General features: G+C 33.9%; 1 protein-coding gene across 3 annotated transcripts in view; it reads left to right on the forward strand.

Moving 5' to 3' along the window:
* SEMA3A (semaphorin 3A) overlaps positions 1 to 21,526 on the forward strand; it is a 657,947-nt gene that overhangs the window by 105,466 nt on the left and 530,955 nt on the right. The window contains exon 1 of one of the 3 annotated variants that reach the window (XM_056799472.1): positions 19,837 to 19,855. The exons of the other annotated variants lie outside the window; for them this stretch is intronic. The gene's annotated coding sequence lies outside the window, so the exon portion shown is untranslated. Of the gene's footprint in view, positions 1 to 19,836; positions 19,856 to 21,526 lie in introns of those variants that run through there. 3 annotated transcript variants of the gene reach the window in all.

Here is a 21,526-nt window from a genome sequence, read left to right on the forward strand (position 1 = left end):
CTATTAAGTCCATTCTACAGGGGTGACAGAACATGCTTACAAGAAACTAAATATAAAACATACACAAAATAATTGCAAGAGAAAGAGTCTAAGAGTGTGCTAAAGAAAGATCTCATGTAGGAGTTAACATCCAAAGTGTTCTTTACAGGAAGCTAGGGATTATATGAAGAGGAGGTGAGAGGTGGAAATGCATTTCATTAATGAGGAAAGGTAAGGAATGAGGGAGAAGGAATGTTATCTTATATGAAACATAAGGATAGTCCTGGTAACTTTTTTTTTTCCATGCTCATTCTTCACATCCTTTAAATTTGTTCTGCTTCTATCTTGGATGGTTAAGTTCTTTTTTTTTTAAACCCTTACCTTCCATCTTGGAATCAATACTGTATATTGGCTACAAGGCAGAAGCGTGGTAAGGGCTAGGCAATGGGGGTCAAGTGACTTGCCCAGGGTCACAAAGCTGGGAAGTGTCTGAGGCCAGATTTGAACCTAGGACCTCCTGTCTCTAGGCTGGCTCTCAATCCACTGAGCTACCCAGCTGCCCCCTGATGGTTAAGTTCTAAGCAAAATTTTGAAGCAAGATATTCAGTGCTCATGAACAGTGCCAGCTTCCTCATTGTATGAAAAGTAAGCAAAAGTTTGTTTATAACCATAAAACTGTTCTCAGAAGTATACTTTCATCTTAACAGAAGGGGATGTTTCTAGTGATGAAAGGATTGATAGTTAAAGCTCATTGTCACCAAAGAAATATCAGCTTATGGACTTCTTACCAAGCTCCCAGCTTTAGTAATGCATTTCTTAAATATCATCAACCTTCTCTTCTTCAGTGTGAGGTAGAACATCAGAGTTGTTTTAAATTTATACTTCTATAATTATTAGTTATTTAATATGTATATATGTATATATATGTATATATATGTATATATGTATATACATATATGTATATATGTATATATATGTATATATATATGTATATGTATATGTATATATATGTATATATATACTGTGTATTGGCTCCAAGGCAGAAGAGTGGTAAGGGCTAGGCAATGGGGGTCAAGTGACTTGCCCAGGTTCACACAGCTGGGAATAAATATCACCAAACAAATGGTTGAGCTTTCTTCCTCTGAAGATTACCTATTCATATTCTTTGGCCATTTATCAAAATTGACCATTTTATCTTGTGTGAACCTCTCTATCTCTTGTCTGCTCATGAACTCTTTCCTTGTCCATATATCTGACAGGTAATTTTTTCCTTGTTCTCTCATTTACTTTTGATGTCACCCCTTTATGCCTTAATCATATGCCCATTTGAAACATATTCTCTCTCTCTCTCTATATATATATATATATATATATATGTATATATATATATATGTATATGTGTGTGTGTGTGAATGAGATGATATATATATATAGTATCCACAGAATGCTTTCTAGTTTTCTCAGCAATTTTTGTTGTATACATATAGAGAAACTGGTAGTGCAGTGAGAAGAGTTCTGGGCTTAGAGTTGGGAGATTTCAGTTCAAATCCAACCTCAGATACTAGATATGTGATGCCAGACAAGTCATGTAACCTCTACATCTGGTTCCTCAACTGTAAAACGGTGGTCATGATAGCAACTACCTCTCAGGATTGCTGTGAGGATCAAATGAGATGATATTTGTAAAGTGTTGGTACATAGTAGTCACTATAATCATAATATTCCCTTTACCTTTCCATTCTATAGAATAGTTAGACTTAATCACTAAAATCTTTGAGTTTATCTAACACCTGGGTATTCTGCTCATTGGCTTTTGAATATTGTGTACTTAATCTGTTCCAATGATCAAACCAATAACAATTTCCTTTGACTTTTGCAGAAGAGTTTCAGATCTGGTACTCCCAGGCCTCATTCCCACTAATTCCCTCAGGATTCTTAAACTTTTTTTTTTTTCCTGCAGATGAATTTTATTATTTCTTTCAAACTCTATAAAACATTCCATTAATAGTTTGATTGTAATGACATGGAATAAGTAAATTGATTTAAGTAGTATTGTCATTTTATTTGTTGGTTTGGTCTATTGATGAACAGTTAATGTTTCTCCCATTATTTAGAGTGAGTAAAGAGTGTTTTATATTTATTTTCATATAATACTCACATGAGTTTTGATATGCAGTCTGCAAAATGTTTAATAGTATCCATAGTTATTTTAATTGAATTTCTCTTACTATATTTTTATGCTGAAATTTGTTAGTAATATTCAGTTGTGCATGATTTATATCAATTTATGTCCTTCAACTTTGCTGAAATAATTTTTCAAATTAGCTTCTTTTAGTTGACTAGATAGGGTTCTCTGAGTAAACCACTCTGGCCTCTTAAAGACAATAATTTTGTTACCCCTAAGTCTAAGCTTGTTTCCTCAATTGTATAAATATTCTAAAGAAATTAATTATTTCTTAGATATCTAGAAGGGCCTTTGATCATTGAGTTGAGATTGCTAAGAACTCCATAAATTCCATCTTTAAGTTCAAAATAACTGTGTTTAGTTTTTGGCCTACAGATTTGAGCATTTGTCATTGACATCTTGTGTAAATATTTGTTTTTTTTTTTGTTGGCTACAGGTTGGGGGGACTTTGTTCCCTTTTATAGCTGGTATTAAATTAAATTCATAATAAAATGAATCCTTTAAAATTCCAGTTAAATAATAAAAGAAAAAAGAGGAGAGGAAATAAGTAAGAAAACTTATCCCATTCCTTTTAACCTTTCTTCATACTGACATGGACAGAAAAATAGAAATCTTAATCAAAATATAAAGTGACAACTTTGCTGGACAAATTTAATTAATATTTAAAATATCTTGGATACTGACAGGTCCTAAGTGATCCTAACAAATATTTGGGGGTCCCAAAGGGGTGAGGAGAAAGAGATGTGGGGAGAAGGATGATACGAGTCAGGAGGGCCAATGAAGCTGGTAGCAATCAGAGGCAAAGTTTATTGATCACAGCTAGTATTTTATAGAGAAAATGCTCCAGTCTAAGGGATTAGATAAACCTTTTGCAAGGACAATTGTTAGTAATTATTTACAATCTTAGTACAATGACTTAGTTTACCTCACTGAAACTTAGACAGGGTTTCCTATAGGTTAATAATTCAATATGTCAATGTGTAAACATCTAGTCCAGATTCTCAGAGAAATGTTTGGCTTCAGTGGGTAGAACAAGGATAACTAGTTGTTGCCAAGTACAAGAGGAGTTTTTTTGGGGGATGGGGCTCATGTGATGCCTAGGCTGCGTGACTGATTCTGACCAGACCATGGCTTCCCAGAGACCTTGCAATCTGGGGTTTACTCTCACTACTGGGGGCCACAGCATCATAACAATATCCGACATGCTGGACAAAGCCCGAGAATGACAAGATATTCAAAAAGGATATTTTGGCTCTCCTTGTTTCCTCAGTAAGTTAAAAGATCTGACTATGTATGCTTTGACTGAAAGATAACTCAGATATCATGACCAGACATCAAATAAAAGCAACAGGAATTTATTAAGTACCTACTATGTGCCAGGCAATGTAGGAAGATCTAGGGATAGAAGAAAGGCAGAAAAGCAAAATAGAATTAAAACAAACACAAAAAAGTCCCTGCTCTCAAAAAGCTCATAGTAAGGGACAAGACAACATGCAAACAACTCTATTTCAAAAAGATTCTATAGGGTAAACATTAAGAGAAAATAGGAAAGACTTCTTACAAAGTGTGCGATTTAATCTGGGAATTGAAGGAAGTTTAGAAAGCTAGGGGGCAGAAATGAAGAGGGAAAGCATTCTAGGCAAGGGGGATAGCCAATGAAAATGCCTAGAGTCAGATGACATGTTGTGAGTGAAGCACAGAAAAGAGCCTGGTGTTACAGGACATCATATTATGGAGAGGAACAAGATATATGAAGCACTAGAAGGAAGGAGGGAGGGAAAAGAAAGAAAGAAAGAAAGAAAGAAAGAAAGAAAGAAAGAAAGAAAGAAAGAAAGAAAGAAAGAAAGAAAGAAAGAAAGAAAGAAAGAAAGAGTGAAGGAGATATCAGTTTATGAAAGACTTTAAAAGCCAGAGGTTAATCTTAAGGCACTGGAATTTGTTAAAGTATGGGTGAGGTGAGCGATGATTGAATCACATTTGAAATTTGTGAAAATTAATTTGATAGCCGAGTACAGGATGGACTGGCCTGGCAAGTCACTTGAGTCATGGAAACTTTCCAGTAGGCAACAGTAATAGTTCAGCCATAAGACGATATGGTTCCATACAAGGTTGGTGGCAATATCAAAGAAGAGAAGAGAATGTTTTTACAAGACATGGTAGAACCTGGTGACTGATTAGATATAGTGAGGTTAGAATGAGGAGTCTAGGATGAAACCTTGGCTGAGAGTCTAGTTGACTGGGAGGAAGGTGGTCCTCTGAACAATAATAGGGAGTGAATAAGGGAAAGGGAAGGTTAGGTAGGAGAGACAATTCTGTTTTGAGGTTAAGATGTTGACAGTTCTTCTTGCATGAGATGTCCAAGAGACAGTTTTAGATTCAGGATTAGAGTTTAAGAGAAACATTAGGACTATAAAAATAGCTCTGACAGTCATCAGCCTAGAAATAATGAATCTTTGACAGTAAAATCACCAAAGCAAACAATGCAGAGTGAAATGAAAACAGATCCCAGGACAGAGCACTGTCCTGGTTCAATGGGTCAGAGGGTTATCAGTGCCTCCATCAGTTGAATAAATGGATTAAAATATTGCCAGTGTTTAACATAGTACTTGACAATAGGATAAAGATTAGAATGAGATTCTCTTCCTCTACCAATGCCCATTAGAATTCAGTAATTTAGTTTTAGAGACTTGCCTAGAGTACTATGAGGTTAAGCTACTTATCTATTTAGACAGATCCAATAAGTGTCAGAGGTGGGGCTTGAACTCAAGTTTTTCTGGCTTTCTATCTGTTAATATAAAAAAGTTAATAATTAATCATGCTTATTGAATTGAATGAACTTCACAGGTAGGTAGCATAGTTATTATCCTCATTTTATAGATGAAGAAAAATCAGATTCAGAAAGATAACTTACCCATATTGAGGTTTTGAATTCAAGTCTGCATAGCTCTGTGTCAGGTATTCTCTCCACTAGGACCATTTTACTCCTCAAATGTTAAAATTTTCTTGTGGGATGATTTAGGTACCAGGGCTGTAACTTCCCTAAGGGTATTTTTATTTTATTTATCATATTTTCTCCAATTACATGTAGATAGAATTTTTAATCATTGTTTTCTGGCAGCTTACAATCCATGCTCTCTCCTTTCCTTTCCCCCTTTTAAGTTAATATGATCAAGTTTATTCACATGCTCTCATGTAATACATATTTCCATGTTTCATATTGTGATAGAAGATATTGCTTATATTTAAAAAATTCATAAAGGAAAAAAAGTAAAAAATAGTTTGCTTCGTATTCAGACTCCATCAGTTTTTGTTTTTTTAATAGCAGCCAATAGCCTTTGTCCCAGTTGTCCTTTGGAGTTGTCCTGGATCCTAGCATTGCTCATAATAGTTAAGCATTAACAATTGATTACTGAACATTATTGATGTTACTGTGTATAATACTCTCGTGGTGCTGCTCACTCCATTTTGCATCACTTCATCTAAATTTTTGCAGATTGTTTTGTGATGTTTTATTTTATTGTATTTTCCCCAATTACATGTAGAATCAACTTTTAATAATTGTTTTTGACATTTTGTCTTGTATGTTCTCTTGACTTTCCCCAAAGGTAACTGCAAACTAACCACTCTAAAGGATTGGTATGATTGGACTTGGCCATTGCACTCCAAAGGACATTGGAGGGTCCTAAACCTAACCCTCTCTTCCCAATGAGCTCAAATCACACTTCATCTCTAAGCAGACTCAACACAGATTGTAACTTCCTGAACAAAACAGATTAGGAATGCTGCTCTGTTTTTCGTATCCCTTTGGATCAGGAAGTCCATAAAAATAGATGAATTCTTTTTAAGGTTCAGCCAGGTAAAACTTCCAGAAGTTATCAGATCTTCCACTGAAAATAGTACCGGTTCTGTTAGTTGAGCAACCAAGTAGTTTTCCCCCATGACCACATCATTTTCCTTCTTTTTGTGAGAAGACTAATTGTATTTTCCATCCAAGCTGTGAAACACCTTACATCACTAATCTAGGAAGTTGTGGGGATCCATATCTTGTTTCTCCTTCACACACACACACACACACATATATATATATATAAATATATATATATATACCTTTCCTGTGTTTAAAGAGTTATCTTCTTACCAGAAACCTAGTGTACTGAACATGAACCTTTGGGTTCTTTCTGCACTTTTATTAAGCTCAGCTTATTAAAGTTGCCATGACTACCGAGATTTGCAAATTGTTTTCCCACCAGCTTGGACCAGAGTACTCAGAAGCCAGGTGCATATCTTCCAGTTGCATGATTAAATACTTGAGAATCAAAAGGGGGAAATGACACATATGAAAACAACCCAGACAGGAAAGCCATGGCACTCCATAGGAGCATCATTAACTACTTCAGAATCAGTAGATAGGTTTCCCTTCTGAAAACAGTTAAAGATAGAAATAAGTGCTTACCTCCAAATAGCACTCTACCAGCTGCAAAAAAAAAAAAAAAAAAAATCTTTGTTTTGCCAAGTCTGTTTAGGGTAATGGACATCCATCTCTACATCCCGGCAATTGTTGAAGCCAATATCATACCTCCATAATCTATTAAATAGAGAAGAAACTACCATACTTATTTTTTGACTGACCACAGAAAGATAAAACTTGATTTAAGTGTGATTTCCTTAGACCTGGGAGGTGAGCTGCAGAAGAGCTCTGATTAATTCTCCATCACCCTAAAATGCTGTGTAGTCTATGGAAGCTCTGAGGGTTCTTAATCTTATCTCAACTTCTACTTTTGTCCCAAAAGCAAGTTATCTAGGCCTTGGGGATTAGGCATTCCTCTGAGGGATTGAAGGTATATTTCTAATGTCATCAACTTGAACAACCATTCTAGTTTGTTTTACCCAATATCATTAATCAGTTATAGTTTCTATCTCCTTTTTTACCGTTGACTGCCCTAGTTATTAATACTCTTAGTATCATTAATGAAACAAATTAGGCTTACAGAGAGAAAAGAAATATAAACATAAACATCCAGGGGTATGCAGAAAAGTTTAACAACCAGCTCTTTAAAAAATAAAGTATTTATGAGACACTTTTAAAGTTTTATCTCCATCAACATTTTTTCCATCAACTTCTGTCTAAACAATAATAAAATAACAAATCAAGCTCTTATTTGTAACTTTTGCTGATTTCTGAGGTATTCATAGTCACACTGAAAATTTAATATTTATCTCTCAAGAGCTAATTTATGCCAGCTCCCCTGAGGTATCACCCCAACTGGGGGGGGGGATACTATAAAGCTATTACTCTACCAAGTACACTTCTAAATGCTGCATAACTGATTAATGAAGTTGTTTCAGAAATGTATGGTAACTGAGCTAAGGCTCCATTTACCTTTCTAAGTGAAGATAATTCACTAAGAAAGAGTCCTAATCTGGGCAACAAGAGACAAAATTTTAGTCCTGAGAATGCTACTGGCTAGCACGGAGGCATTGATCAAATTATTTAGACTCACTAAATTTTCATTTCCTCCTCTATGGTATCAGTTCTCTCCTGAACTATTGCAGCAGTATCCTCATTGGTCTCATTGTCTCTAATATTCCTGTCTCCAATCTAGAACTCACACAGATTCCAGTTTATATTCTTAAAATGTAGGTCCAACTTTTTAATTATTCTTTTCACAAAGATGTTATGGTTTTCTGTTGCCTCTTGGATAAAATACCAATTTATTGGTATGATATGTAAAAATGTTCTCAATCATGCTTCATCCCATCTCACCCATACACACATATTCTATACCAATTCTATTCTAGCTACTAGGCACATGTTAAATGCTAGGGATGCAGAGAGTCTTTGCCTTCCCAGAGCTTACATTCAACTGGGGAAAATAATTATGTACAAACAAGCTATAAAAAGGATAAATAACCAAGAAGGAAGGCACTAGAATTAAGAGGATTTGGGAAAGGTTTTCTGAAGATGAGATTTTATTTGGCATTTGGAGGAAGTCAGGGAAGCCAAGAGAAGGAAGGGAATTCTAAGTGTTCCAGTTATAAAAACCTTTCATCTCCTGGCTTTTCACAGGTTGTCGTTCATACTTCAAATAGTCTCTTTCCATACATGTAAGAATTTCTAGCTCTCTCTGAGGATCAGATCAAATATTACCTCTTAACTAAGTCTTTCCTGATCATTCTGGTTTTACTGTTCTCTTTCTCACTCTCCCAAATTACCTTTGCTTTGTATGCTTTATATTTCCTAATTTGTGTGTGTATATATATATATATATATATACATAGAATGTAAATTCCTTATGGACGATAAATATTTTAATTTTGTCTAAGTAGGCCCTAGCAAAGTAGCACACATCAGGTACTTAAATCATCATTGAGTTGGATTTTCTGCCATGAATAAGAAAAAGTCATTTTTAAAATTTTAACTTTAAAAGCATAAAAAATTAGCATTTCTACATGTTTGGTGAAATGAAAAATGAAGATTATGCATTAAACTATGAATTTCTTTATATTTTTACAGCTTATATTTCCTTTAAATATATAACTTCAACTTTGAACTTTCAAGATGTCTGTGTTTTCTTATAACTTTCCTCCTGTCTTTTTTCCTTTTTAATGCTTCAGTGATGCTTTTTTTGTTGTTGTTGTCTTTTCTTTCTTCCTCTTTTTCTTTCACTTCTCTTGAGGTGGTTAAAATGATCCATCATTGATCCTCTGGTGGTTGCACTGATCACAGATCTTAAGTCCTTCAAAGTTGTTTTTGTTAATATATTCTATAAATTTTTCTTTTGGTTCTTCCCACTTTACTCTGTATAAGTTCATGCAAATCCTCCCAGATTTCTCTGAAATGACCTAGAGTCAGAAAAATATCATTATTCCTTGCCCTATGCAAGTAAGCCCAGTCATTCCTTAAATAGTTTTGAGACAATCCTTTGACATTTGCTTGTATCCTTTAGGTGACTAAAGGGTCAGGCTGTTAGTTCTTCCTGGTCTTCTCAGTATAGATGAGCCATGAGGATATCTAGGAGCTCCTTGATGCTAGCCTGATGGGGGATTGAAAGGCATTTAAGGCAAGAGAAAGGCAAGAGAATCACTCTCAAATGAATTAATTTGAGGTGTCCTCATTTTGCCTATCCTTGTTGTATATTCTTCTTCCATGGCTAAGTAAGGAGTTAATGAAAACATAAAGAGCTCCTATAATTACTTGGTACTTTGGTACTTGGTAAAGTTCTTTTCTTTATTCAATTTGAGCATATAGGTCTCATAGTGATATTGAAATCACAGTTTGGGAATAATTTCCAATATTTCTGGAATTGTACCAATTCACATTAATATGCCCATTTTCCTGCAAATATTTTCTTCTTAACAATTGTCATTTTTCTTTTTTTTGTAATCTTTGCAAATTTGATGAATATAAAGTAGTACTTTAGTGTTCCTTTGATTTGTAATTCTCTAATTGTTGGTGACTTGGATCACTTTTTAATGTGACTGTTGAAAACTTAGATTTCCTTCTTTTAGAAATACATGTTCATATACTCTGACTATTTGCTAGAGAATGATTTTGCTAAGTGGTGCAGTGGATAGAGTGTCAGACTCATAGTGAGGTAAACCTGAGTTCCTATCTGGCCTCAAATACTTACTAGCTGTGTGCCCTTGGATAAGACCTCTGCCTTAGTTTCCCACATGATTAACAGCACCTATCAATCAAATGAGATAGTGAATTGTAAAGTGCCTGACAAAGAAGAGATACTATATAAAAGGTGTCCTTCCTTCTTACATATTTTAATCTGTTACTTATGTATCTTTAATATTAGAATACTAGCCAAAAAAAAAAACTTTCAAAGATTTCCCCCTAAGTAACTGTAATAATATACAGTAATAACTGTAACTTTCTAATTTTAACTATATTTTTGTTTGTTCCAAAGCTTTTAAATTTTGTATAGCAAAATTGTCATTTATATCTTAAATGATCCTTTCTATTCTTGGGTCATGGAACCCTAACCATAGTAGAAAAAGTTACTTCCTTCTTTGAGCCTCAAATGTATCGTGAGATGTTTCATATATGTCATAACAATTTGGACCTCATCTCAGTAGTGTGTAAGATGATTGTCTAAAACCAATATCTGCCAGACTGCTTACTACTTTTCCCTATGTTTTTGTTGAATAATGATTTTTAATCCCATTGGTGTGGTTCTTCATTTTTATCAAACGCTCTTACTACCATGTTCTTTTAGAGAAGTATGGTCTTGGAATAGAAAGAAATTAAGTTACTTAAATGAGATTCTTGTCCAATTTTAGCTGTACAGAAGCAAACATATCCTTCTCATTGGCCTATTAACTTTCATGACCACACCTATAGAAAATTGGGTCTTTGTTTCAAGAAATGATAACTGGTTGGAATGTTTAGAGGGCTCTGCAATTTAATGACAATGCAGCCCACTCATTTGTTCACTAGAGATTGTCCCTAATGATCTGTCTGAAGATATCATTGCACTTTAGTAAAAGGTTGTCATCATCGTCTAATTATCTGAAAGATCATAGAACTTCATTGTTGCAGGTTGTCATTCAGGCATCTTTAAAAGAGATAGTATTCAGTTATAGAAATACGTATTTTATTTATTTTTGCCATTTATCCCATTTTTGTTTTTCTGCTCTCAAAAGTTTATAGAGTGCGCTAATTGTATCATATTTGGAATTTTCTACAAGTCTCTTTTTGTTTACCAAGATCATTCTCTTAGAGTTCCTTTACTATATCCAGAATTTACTTTTTAATTGACCCTGAAATCTCATTAGAGTTTGTCTTCAAGAATATGAAGGGTCATTATATAGAAAAGAAATTATTTGTGTTCTGCTTGACCTGAAGATGATCCAGAGAACAGAATCAGGAATAATAGCTTGGTGTTCCAGAGGATGAAGTTTCTACCTCTATCTAAGTACAGCAAGATTTAATAGAGGGGAATAATATCCTCTGAGTTCATTCACACTCAATTAGGGGACTCTCATTGTCCTGCCATTAGACTTTTTCTCTTATTTTAATTTAAAATGATCCAGTGATATGTTATGATAACATTTCTTTTAATTAGTAAGTTGTCAACTTATTTCTCATTAATTAGTCTGAACTCTAACCCAGTTAATCAAATATTAATTTTAAATGTATAATTAATAATAAATGTTAATTATTTAATGAACTGGTAAAACTTTTCCTAATAGGAGTTATAAATCTACAATTTGTTATCAAAGGAAGGCAATGATAAAGCAAAGCCATAAATTGCTATTTAAAATACTTTGGCCAGGCAAGACTTTATAGTCAAGAGTCAACTTCAGTGCCCAATATAACATGTAATGACTCCTTTTAACTTGTCTAAAAACACACCATTCACTTCACTCTGGATATTGATTAAAGTCTCTAAAATTCTTCATATCTCTTCTGAAGATGTAATACTGTCAGTCTCTTTCAAAATAAGCTATTTTATTCCCATTTCTTTGTTCACCTTTTCAACAATTGCAGAGAATGTTCTTGCCAGAATAAACTACACTTGCCAGCTCTTTACATACCTTGATAGTATTCTCTTTTTATAATTTTTCTCTAAAACCATTCATTTATGACAGTTCTAACAAGGAAGAAGTTTCACATCATTTTCCCTCTCTATCTTCACCACAAATTCATAATAGCTCCTCTATTATTGAAGATAAAAACACATATTTTCTCCCTTACTTCATAGAGAGAAGCCTTTCATAGAGAGGCATTTTCAAGTGATACTTCAGATTTTCAGCATTAACTGCAGTTTCTCATTTGAATTTTAAAGCTACAGTGACAATATCAATAATCAAAGAGAAGGTCATTTCACTAGGGGATATAGAAGGTCCAAAAATATCTATTAGAGAGATAGACAAATGGGTTGGTCAATGTCAGACAATAATAGATTCCCCAAACCTAGAGATTTTCAAATGGAAGTCTAAAGGTCATTTGTCAACAAAGTTGTAGAAGATTTATTCATATATGATTTAGACTAAACAATTCTATTGTGTTGTAGTTTAATTAATTGGAATATTAGCTTTTTTCAACTTCTAGTTTTGGATTGACAATTTTGTATATGTAGTAGCCAATGAAGACACATTTAACACGCTGAATGACAGAAAGTACTTTCAGACAACCACAGATCTTCAAGACTGCAAGCCAGTTTAGGCTATTGAGTAACTACATCCACATTTTTAGAGTCTATTTTTTTTTTAGGGAACCTAAAGAGTTTCTGAGAATTCTAACATATATGGAGAGTCACCAGAGAATCTCTTTTAAAGGATCAACTTCTAGATGGAGACAAATATTGTTTCTTGAAATCCTTTCCAATTTTGAGATCATGTTGTATCCAGGTTATATATGCTACCCTAGACATATAATACTAACTTATTTAAGTCTTTTCAAGGTGAAAGCACTTCACCTTATCAGCTGCCATCCCCCACGAAAGCAATCACAGGTCTATAGCTAAGTCTAGCTAAATTAATTAATACTCTTCATCAAAAGAAAGCAAACCATGCAGTAATGAATTATTATTTGCCAAAACAGTTCAAGAAAAAAAAAAACTTATTAAGGAACATAGGTCTAAGAAACTTCATCAGAAGGCATGACCACACCAGTAAAATTAAGCATTTTTCAAAATATGTCAAAATTAACAGTATTTTAAAATTACTATTAATCAATAAGTAGTATTCATTAAGCAATGTGTCAAGGTGCTAGAAAGGCAGTAAGATACAGTGAAAAGATAATGATGTTTATCTCAAAGGGTCCTCATTGAAATCTTACCTCTGATGCCCACTATCTCTATGACCTTGGCCAAATTAGTTAAAAACTCTGGATCTTAGTTTCTTCACTTGTAAAACATGGGATTTGGACTGGATGACTTCTGAGGTACTTTATATCTCTACCCATGATAATCTATTTGTGCATTTTCTCCTTGGCTTCTGACACTTAATAGATATGCTGCCTAGGATTAGGTTTTGCCTCAGGTGTCCCAAATTAAATCTTCTTAATATAGCATTAGGCACAAAGATAGCTCTTCAAGTGAAACATTTCTTTATCTCAAAACCAAGGATATACTAGATCTATGTAAAACAAGATGCCAGTTGAAAACATCTGAGTGTCAATAGAGATCTGCTGAACAAAACTTGAACTACATAGAATTGTATAGCCATTCTAAATTAAAAACAAATTAAAAATAAACTCTGAGAAGCACAAGTTTTTGCAACTTAAAAAAGTAAATGAATGAGTAAAGGTTAGGATAAAGGGAATTGGAGGTGTTTTAAAGGCATGTCAAATATAAGAGAATTAATTATGCTATAATGCAAAAAATGTTGGATATGGAATCAGGACAATTAGGTTAAAATACATCATATAGCGATTAGCCATATTCAGTGTTAAATTTTTATTGTGGTTTTTCTCTGAATATTTATATAGGTGGTCTCCAAGGATTTAATTTCTAAATCCCAAAATGAATTGCTAAAGTAAATGGAATTTATGGTAGTTTATTTACAATAGAGGGAAAATATTAAGGAAGAGAGAAAAGGAATGAGAGAGAGAGAGAGAAAGAGAGAGAGAGGCAGAGAGAGGCAGGCTTCCATGGATAACAGTTAGAAATTTTAAGCCCCAGCCAGAAGGAAAGAGTCTCAAGATAAAGGGCCTTTCCTGGAGGCTTTAGGCCTCCAGAAAAGTGGGGTCCCTAAGTCAGTCTTTCACTCACTAATGGTGACCATCTAAAAGGAAAGCAGACTGAGGTCTTCTGCATGAATTCTTCCAAGGTTGAGTTCCTCTTCCTCTCTCTCCTCAAGTGTCTGTCCTCCAGTCTTTACTCTGTCAGAGTTCTTCCCATCATGAATCCTTTCCATGTTCCTCTTTTTAAAGATCTTTTTCTCTTGTGTTTCCTCCTCTAAATTTCACATCTACCAATCACAGCAGACACTCTGCTCTAGGAAAGTCTGGAAGGCAATTAGTCAATTCTAATTCATTACCCACTATTGCACACATGGGTCACAGACCTCCCACCTCATGATTAAGTGGGAGATTTAAATCCTTGATGATCAGATCTAACATGGGCAGATCTTCCCACTCAAATTCAAGTACTGTGCTTATATTTCTGGGGGTTAAATCAACAAATAGACAGAGTATTATAATTCAATCTTCACAATCAAGGAAAAGCTAAATTCCTTCAATGTAACAATCAGGGCAGAGCTAAATTAAATCTTCCCAACAGACAGATCTTATAATCTCTCTAAATTTCCATTTCCTTATCTCATTAATTTGAGGGGTACTATGATAAAAAGGATAGAGTTGTCCTGGAAATCAGTAGGACTTTGACTTGTACATTATTCTCTTTAACATGTTCTAACATAACTAGCTTTATCATTTTTTTTCCAAAAATGACAGACCATCCACCTTCTCCATGCCTATTCCTGAAAGCTTGCTCTTTCCTCATCTCCACCTTAAGGAATGTCATCTTCCTTTAAATCTCCTCTCAAAGATTACCTCCCACTTGAAGCTTTACCTGACCCTTTCAGCTGCCAGAAGATACACATGAAATTAACTTATATTTTTTTTTCCTTTTTCTCTTGTATCAATTGTGTTTATCAAGGAACTTTGCATATATTAGGTACTTAATAAACACAAGCTTTGTGTTTGTTATTGAATAATAATACTTTGTTGATCTAGATATTAACTTTGCTTGTATTACAAAATCCAGCAAACCTCGCCTTCACATACACACACAAAATAAATATGCATATGGTAAATTAATTGGGTACTAGCAATCCCACTCCTTGATCTGGTCTTGAAGAGACAAAGCAGTGCCTTTTAATAGTTCAAGGGAATTGACCCCACCAAGATCTGTAACCTTATTATGAATGGCTTAAGAAGGTTGGGGCTAACATTATTTAATATTTAAGGGGCTAAAAAGGGGCTAAAATCTTTATAAATATGTCAATAATAGAGTATAGAAAGACCACAGGCACACATTAATATACCAGTCATGAGTAAATTACATAAGGATATACAGCACAGGATTGGTAAAATGCCTTTGATGGTGAGAGATTGGCCCCAGTGTCTCAACAGTCATTCTAACTACTTGTCTAACTACCTTCTCTCAGCACCCACTTCTTTCTAGGGAGATGTTTTTTTCTCTGAAGAGACTAATTTATTAGGATAAGATTTAACTCACATTCAAAGATGACATTTCTTGGTCACATCTTCTTTGGAACTAAAGTTCAATAATGATACATATTGTTTCATGATATGCAAAATATTAAGTAAGACACTTTTAATTGTACTGTCATTTTCCAGTTATGTCTAGCTCTTCATGACTTTGGTGTTTTCTTGGGGGAAAAAATTAGTTTGCCATTTCCTTCTTCAGTTCATTTTATAGATGGATTACCTGAGGCAAACAGTTAACCCTAGGTGACATAGCTTTTAAGTGTCTGAGGCCAGAACTGAACTCAGGAAGATGAGTTTTCCTGAATCCAGGTCTGGCATTCTATCCAGTATGCTACCTACCTGTCCCACAAGACAGTGAGAGAAATAAAAAAATATACAGAGTAAATGAATTTGAGTTTGACTATCTTTTAGGGAACAATAGGGAGACAGGGAAAACTTTTAAGCAGAGTCATGTATCCATATATACATATATGTAAATATATACATATATATACATGAGAAATATTAGATGGAGAGTAGTGTGAAAGATGGCTTCAAGTAAGGATAGAGGAGAAGTACAAAGAAGGGAAGGGAATATGAATTTATATAATTTTTACTCTGTGCCAGACACTCTGATAAGTACATTACAAATATACAAGAAAAGGCCCATTATTTTCCTGGTTTTATTGTTGAAGAAATTGAGATAAACAGAAATTCAGTGACTTGCCCAGTGTCACAAACTGGGACATATATTTGAATTCAGTCCTCACTTCAGGTCCAGTATACTATTCGGTGCCCCACCAACTGTCTCATGCAGTAAAAAAAAAAGGCAATTGCAGTGATGGAAGTGGGTAGAAATGAGGATTGAGGATTTACATTGTTCTTGTCAATAGCAATAGGCAGAAAGATGGTTTTAAGAAATTTTGTTGGAAATTGTGAACTAGATATGTACAATAATGTAACAGTCAAGGAAAAGTCAGTCTTTCAGTGAATGTCTCACTCTCTATAGCATCCTTCATATTCCACTGCTATGTATATGTAAACAGGAAATGTGCATTTTTAGTTCTTCTGGAGGGAAAGCTTAGTCATTACAATTATATGATTGATTTAATTTTTTTTGCTTTGTAATTTTTAAAAATTTTATTTAAATAGTCAATTTAGAATATTTTTCCTTGATGTCAAGAATCTTGTTCTTTCCGTTCCCCTCTCCCCAAACCTCCCATAGCCAACACATAATTCCACTGGGTTTTATACATCTCTTTGATCAAAACCTATTTCCATATTGTTGATATTTGCACTAGGGTGATCCCTTTGAGTCTACATCCCCAATCATTTCCCCATCAACCCATGTGATCAAGGAGTTGTTTTTCTTCTCCGTTTCTACTTCCACAGTTCTTCCTCTGGATGTGGATAGTGTTCTTTCACATAGATCCCTCTGAATTGTTCTGGATCATTGCATTGCTACTAATAGTAAAGTCCATTACGTTAGATTGTGTACCACAATGTTCTCCTGGTTCGAACTTTCACTCTGCATCAATTCCTGGTGGTCATTCCAGTTCACAGGAAAATCCTCCAGTTTATTATTCTGATTTCATTTTTTTGTTCTTTCCTTTGATAGTTTTCTAGTAATTATCCATATTGGTTTATTAGTTCTACTTAACTTTGCTCCTATCAGTTTGTATCTTTCCTATGTTTTGTTGAATTCTTTATATTCATGATTTCTGACAGTGCAGTAATATTTCTTATATTCATGTGACACAAATTTTTAGCCATTCCCTACATCAAAGGCATCTACATGGTTTCCAAATCTTTGTCATCACAAAAGTGATGTTACAAATATTTTCATGTATATGGAACCATATTTTAACTATTATATTATATTATATTATATTATATTATATTATATTATATTATATTATATTATATTATATTATATGTTCCTAGGAGATCTCTAGTTTAAAGTGTATAGACATTTTAGTCATTTTAATTTAATTTAATTTAATTAGTAATTAGAAGTACAAATTATTTTCTAGAATTTTTGAAAAAGGAACTTTTATCCTCATGAACTGTGTGCCCATAATATGCTATATTATCATGATTTTATTTATTAATTTTCAAGGTATTGATTTTATTGTGAATTCAGCAAAAATGAAAATATAAAGATGTTTCCATATAAAAATAGGAAAGCAGTGTCATATATGACATTATGAATTTTTGTTTTATGGACCTTTTTAAATATGTTCTACTCTGTGTATTTTTGACATTTTATTGATGCTATTTATTTTTCCAACACTATCTTTCTTCTGACTCCTTACATCTAATAATTTAAAAAAAAATCTCTCACCTGGCCAGCATGATAAATAGTTTTCATTTAAACACCTTCATCTAAAATATGCATAATTAAAGCAAATTATCCCAATAGTAATGTTGATGTTAATAACTCATCCCTAAAATGCTTTGCAATATTCAAATCACTTTTCTTACAACCACCCTTTGAGATAAATGCAACACATATTAGTATCAAATTTTTTGTTGTTGTTATTGAATCATCTCAATCATTTTTGACTCTCAGTGACCCCATTCAGAATTTTCTTGGAAAAAAATATTGGAGTGCTTTGCCATTTCCTACTGCAATTTATTTTACAGATGAAGAGCTAAGCGAAATAAGGTTAAATGACTTACCCAGGGTTACACAATTAGAGTGTATGTAAGACCAGGTTTCAATTAAGGAAGATGAATTTTCCCGACTAGATTTGGTACCATATCCACTGTGCCACAGTATTGCCCATCCTGATTTTACTCGTAAGGAAAATAAGGTGCAGAGAAAAAAGCTTTTATGAAATCAGATCTGGAACTGAGGTATTACAATAACTCTACTCCTTTCACTTATACCATAATACTTTTATAAAAATCTCAACTCAATAATTATATTGACCCAATATTTACTTCTATGTATAGATGATAGTTTACTTTTATAGAGTGCCTTAGGGTTTTCAAAGAATGCTTTAAATCACCTCACTGAACTCCACAGTTCTATACTGAACGTTTTTGACATTGTGACTTACACAAGCCACTCAAGTGGGAAATGGAATATTAATATTCAGGTTTGGGAGGATTTTTTTTTATTTCAAATACAGTGATCTTACCAGCACACCATCCTCAATGGTAGATTTTGAAAATTTTTGAAGGTTAACATGAAATAAGTGTCAGGTGGAAAAACCCACTATATTTACATGCAGAAAATTTGTATTCTACTTATGAACTCAGTTTATTTGTAAATTGTGTGTTAATGTATAAAATTTGGGTGAATTAGTTATCCTTTCATTTTATTTTCCATTATGTTCAGAAAAATGAATAATTAGCAGATTCATCAACTCATAAATTTAGAGTTAGTAGGGACTATTGAGGAAGGTGACTGTGTACAATCTGCTTTCATTTTACAGATGACCAGTTTAAATAATCTGCAAAAGGTCATACAACCAGTTAGTGGCAGAGCTAGGATTTGAACCTAGATCATATAATAAAGATTTAGAACTAGAAGGAATGACCTTCCCCCTTATTTTTTCAGATGAGGAAACTGAGACTCGGGATACTTAAATGACTTTCCCAGGGTTAAGTGTCAGAGGCAGGATCAAATTTAGGTACTCTGAATTTCATCTTATACCTTTTCCATTGCCTCATGCTGCCCTTTGGCTGTGATGTGCAGTTGAGTAGGAAGAGAAGAAAAAGTTTGTAGTAATCATTGCTAGGAGTGCAATTTCGATCAGATATTGAAAGAACAGCAGAAACAGCTTGAATACCAGCATAGTACAATGGAAAGAATAGAGGCTTGAGAGTCAGAGGATTTGGGACCAAATTTTTCCTTTTTCCTAATTATTACCTTTATGATTTTAAACAAATCATTTAACTTACCTGTATCTCAGGCCTCAGTTTACACATGTTTTTTGAAAGAGTTGGACAAGAGATATCCTCTTAGGTTCCTTCCACATCCTAGAACAATGTTGCAAAATAAGTCATCAGACAGAAATGAAAATATTCTTTTTACATTAGGATAGCTCCCTTTAATCATAGCCAATTCAATGGAAAAAATAGCCACTCACATCTGGTCAGGGACATATTGGTCTGTGCCTAAGAAAAAGCAGAGGGATGAATTGGTTAATTGGGAGGAATTAGATTGTACTTTGCTTATGTTCTGAAAAACATTCCAAATTTCCCACCCCTTTGAAAGAGCAGGAGAAAAGCAAGAAGGTTCTGGTTACTTAGATAAAAAAACTTCCCCAGAAATGTCTTAATCCAGAGCGGCTTAAGAGTCAAGCAAATACTTTGGGGAGTGGTTTGAAAACTCCGATTTCTCCCAAGGATTCCAAGCTGCCTGTCAGCTGACACTCTTTTCCAGAGTGACTAAAAGCTGGTTTCAGCGCTAGGTGAGCTGGGTGATTTGTTCCTATGATTTCCTAGTCTAGTGTGCTCAAGCTAAAAGCAACTGCTCTGCTCCATTCAAAACTCCTGTTTTCCAGTCCAAAGTAAGTGAGCTTTAACAAAGGAAATGGATGGACCTCTAACTGTTTGCATTTCAAATGATTCATTTAGATGGTTATTTTCATTGTGCACAGGTGGTAAACTTATCTCACATGGTTTTTATATAACAGCCTGGAATAGCAAGCCCTGAAAAGCAGCATCTAATGGTGTCATTAAAATGATTGTAAACATGCCTGTTGTGGCAGATGTGTGCTTTCTTTCTGTTGATATACATTCGGGTTGTTGGGTAAGATCAAACAAATGCAGACTTTTAATATGTCAAAAAATGTCTGCATTCTAACAGGTTCTGTTTTTAAGGAGATCTGTTTCCTGAGGAGCCAGGACAGCTATAAAAGAACCAGATTGCAAGATCAGATTCAATGTCAGCCCCCATTCTCTTTGATTAGACCAGAACCCTCTGTATCTGTCTTGCTCTAGTCTCTACTTTCAAATGAAAAGAAACCCCATGTTGGATCCGGAGACTTTGGTGAAAAATTTCCACAGACCAAAGCAGGCATCAGTACAGTGTACTGATTCGGGCACGAGAGTGTATTTGTGTAGACGTATGTGGGAAACATTGCATACATTTGCAGATTATTTCTAACTGAAATTTCTAATTTCTAATTTTAACTTATGCATCACAAAAGAACAGAAAGCATTGTTGGTTATTATACATGAACTCTGTCCAACCTGCTGGATGATTTTAGAGATTAAGGCATTTGAATATGCTTTTTTTCTATATATTTGACATATAAATGAATATACACATATATAACATATGTTACTACATACATTTATATATATGCATATTTTAAAAATACATTTATATTTATACCATAAAAAGGGAGTTTAGTGGATAGAATGTTCCACTGGAAGTCAGGAAAACACAAGGTCAAATCCAGTCTTAGACACTTATTAGCCATGTAATCTTGGATTGTCATTTAGCCACTACCTGCCTCGATTTACTCAGATGTAAAATGGGGATAATAATAATATGGTCTATTTCCCTGGCTTTTTCTGAGGGTAAAATAAAATAATATTTGAGAGCACTTTGGAAATCCAAAAGAGCTATATAAATGCTAACTAGTGTTACTGGCTGGACATTGTTGGGTTTGGGGTTTTGTTTTGGTACAGCAGTAATGTCAAGCTTACTGATGTTTTCTTGGGAAGGTTGATATTGTCATTTGTTTAAAGATTAATTTGGTGGAGCAAATTGTGTGTGTTTTCTGTTCTGGTTTCAAGCAAAGCAATTCAGAAAGGCTCATTAATTTGGTAATTACAAAATAAAATGCTCTTGCTCAGGAGCTGCTTGGCTGGTAATTAGCAAAACAATTGGACTTCAAACCTCTTGCACATAAATTTGGTTTCCCAAATAATATTTTAGTTTAGAGTATAATGACCATAGAGGTTTTTACAAGTTATAATTATTTCATAGCTTTGAACATTTGATGTTGAATTGGATATAAGAATTTAGGAAAATTGTTTTTTTTTCTCATGTTTGATCAAAGTTGTGGATACACAATCTTTCCCATAGTTTTAAAATTCAAAGAGCTAAATCTAATATTTTGAAAAGATTTGCAAGTAATCTCTGTAATTGGTTTCCTATACTCATATATGGGTATGAATATGTATACATATACACATCTAATTAAGCAAATGAATTGTGATGTTATTCG

Source organism: Monodelphis domestica, chromosome 5, assembly GCF_027887165.1.
Source record: "Monodelphis domestica isolate mMonDom1 chromosome 5, mMonDom1.pri, whole genome shotgun sequence".
Lineage (NCBI taxonomy): Eukaryota > Metazoa > Chordata > Mammalia > Didelphimorphia > Didelphidae > Monodelphis > Monodelphis domestica.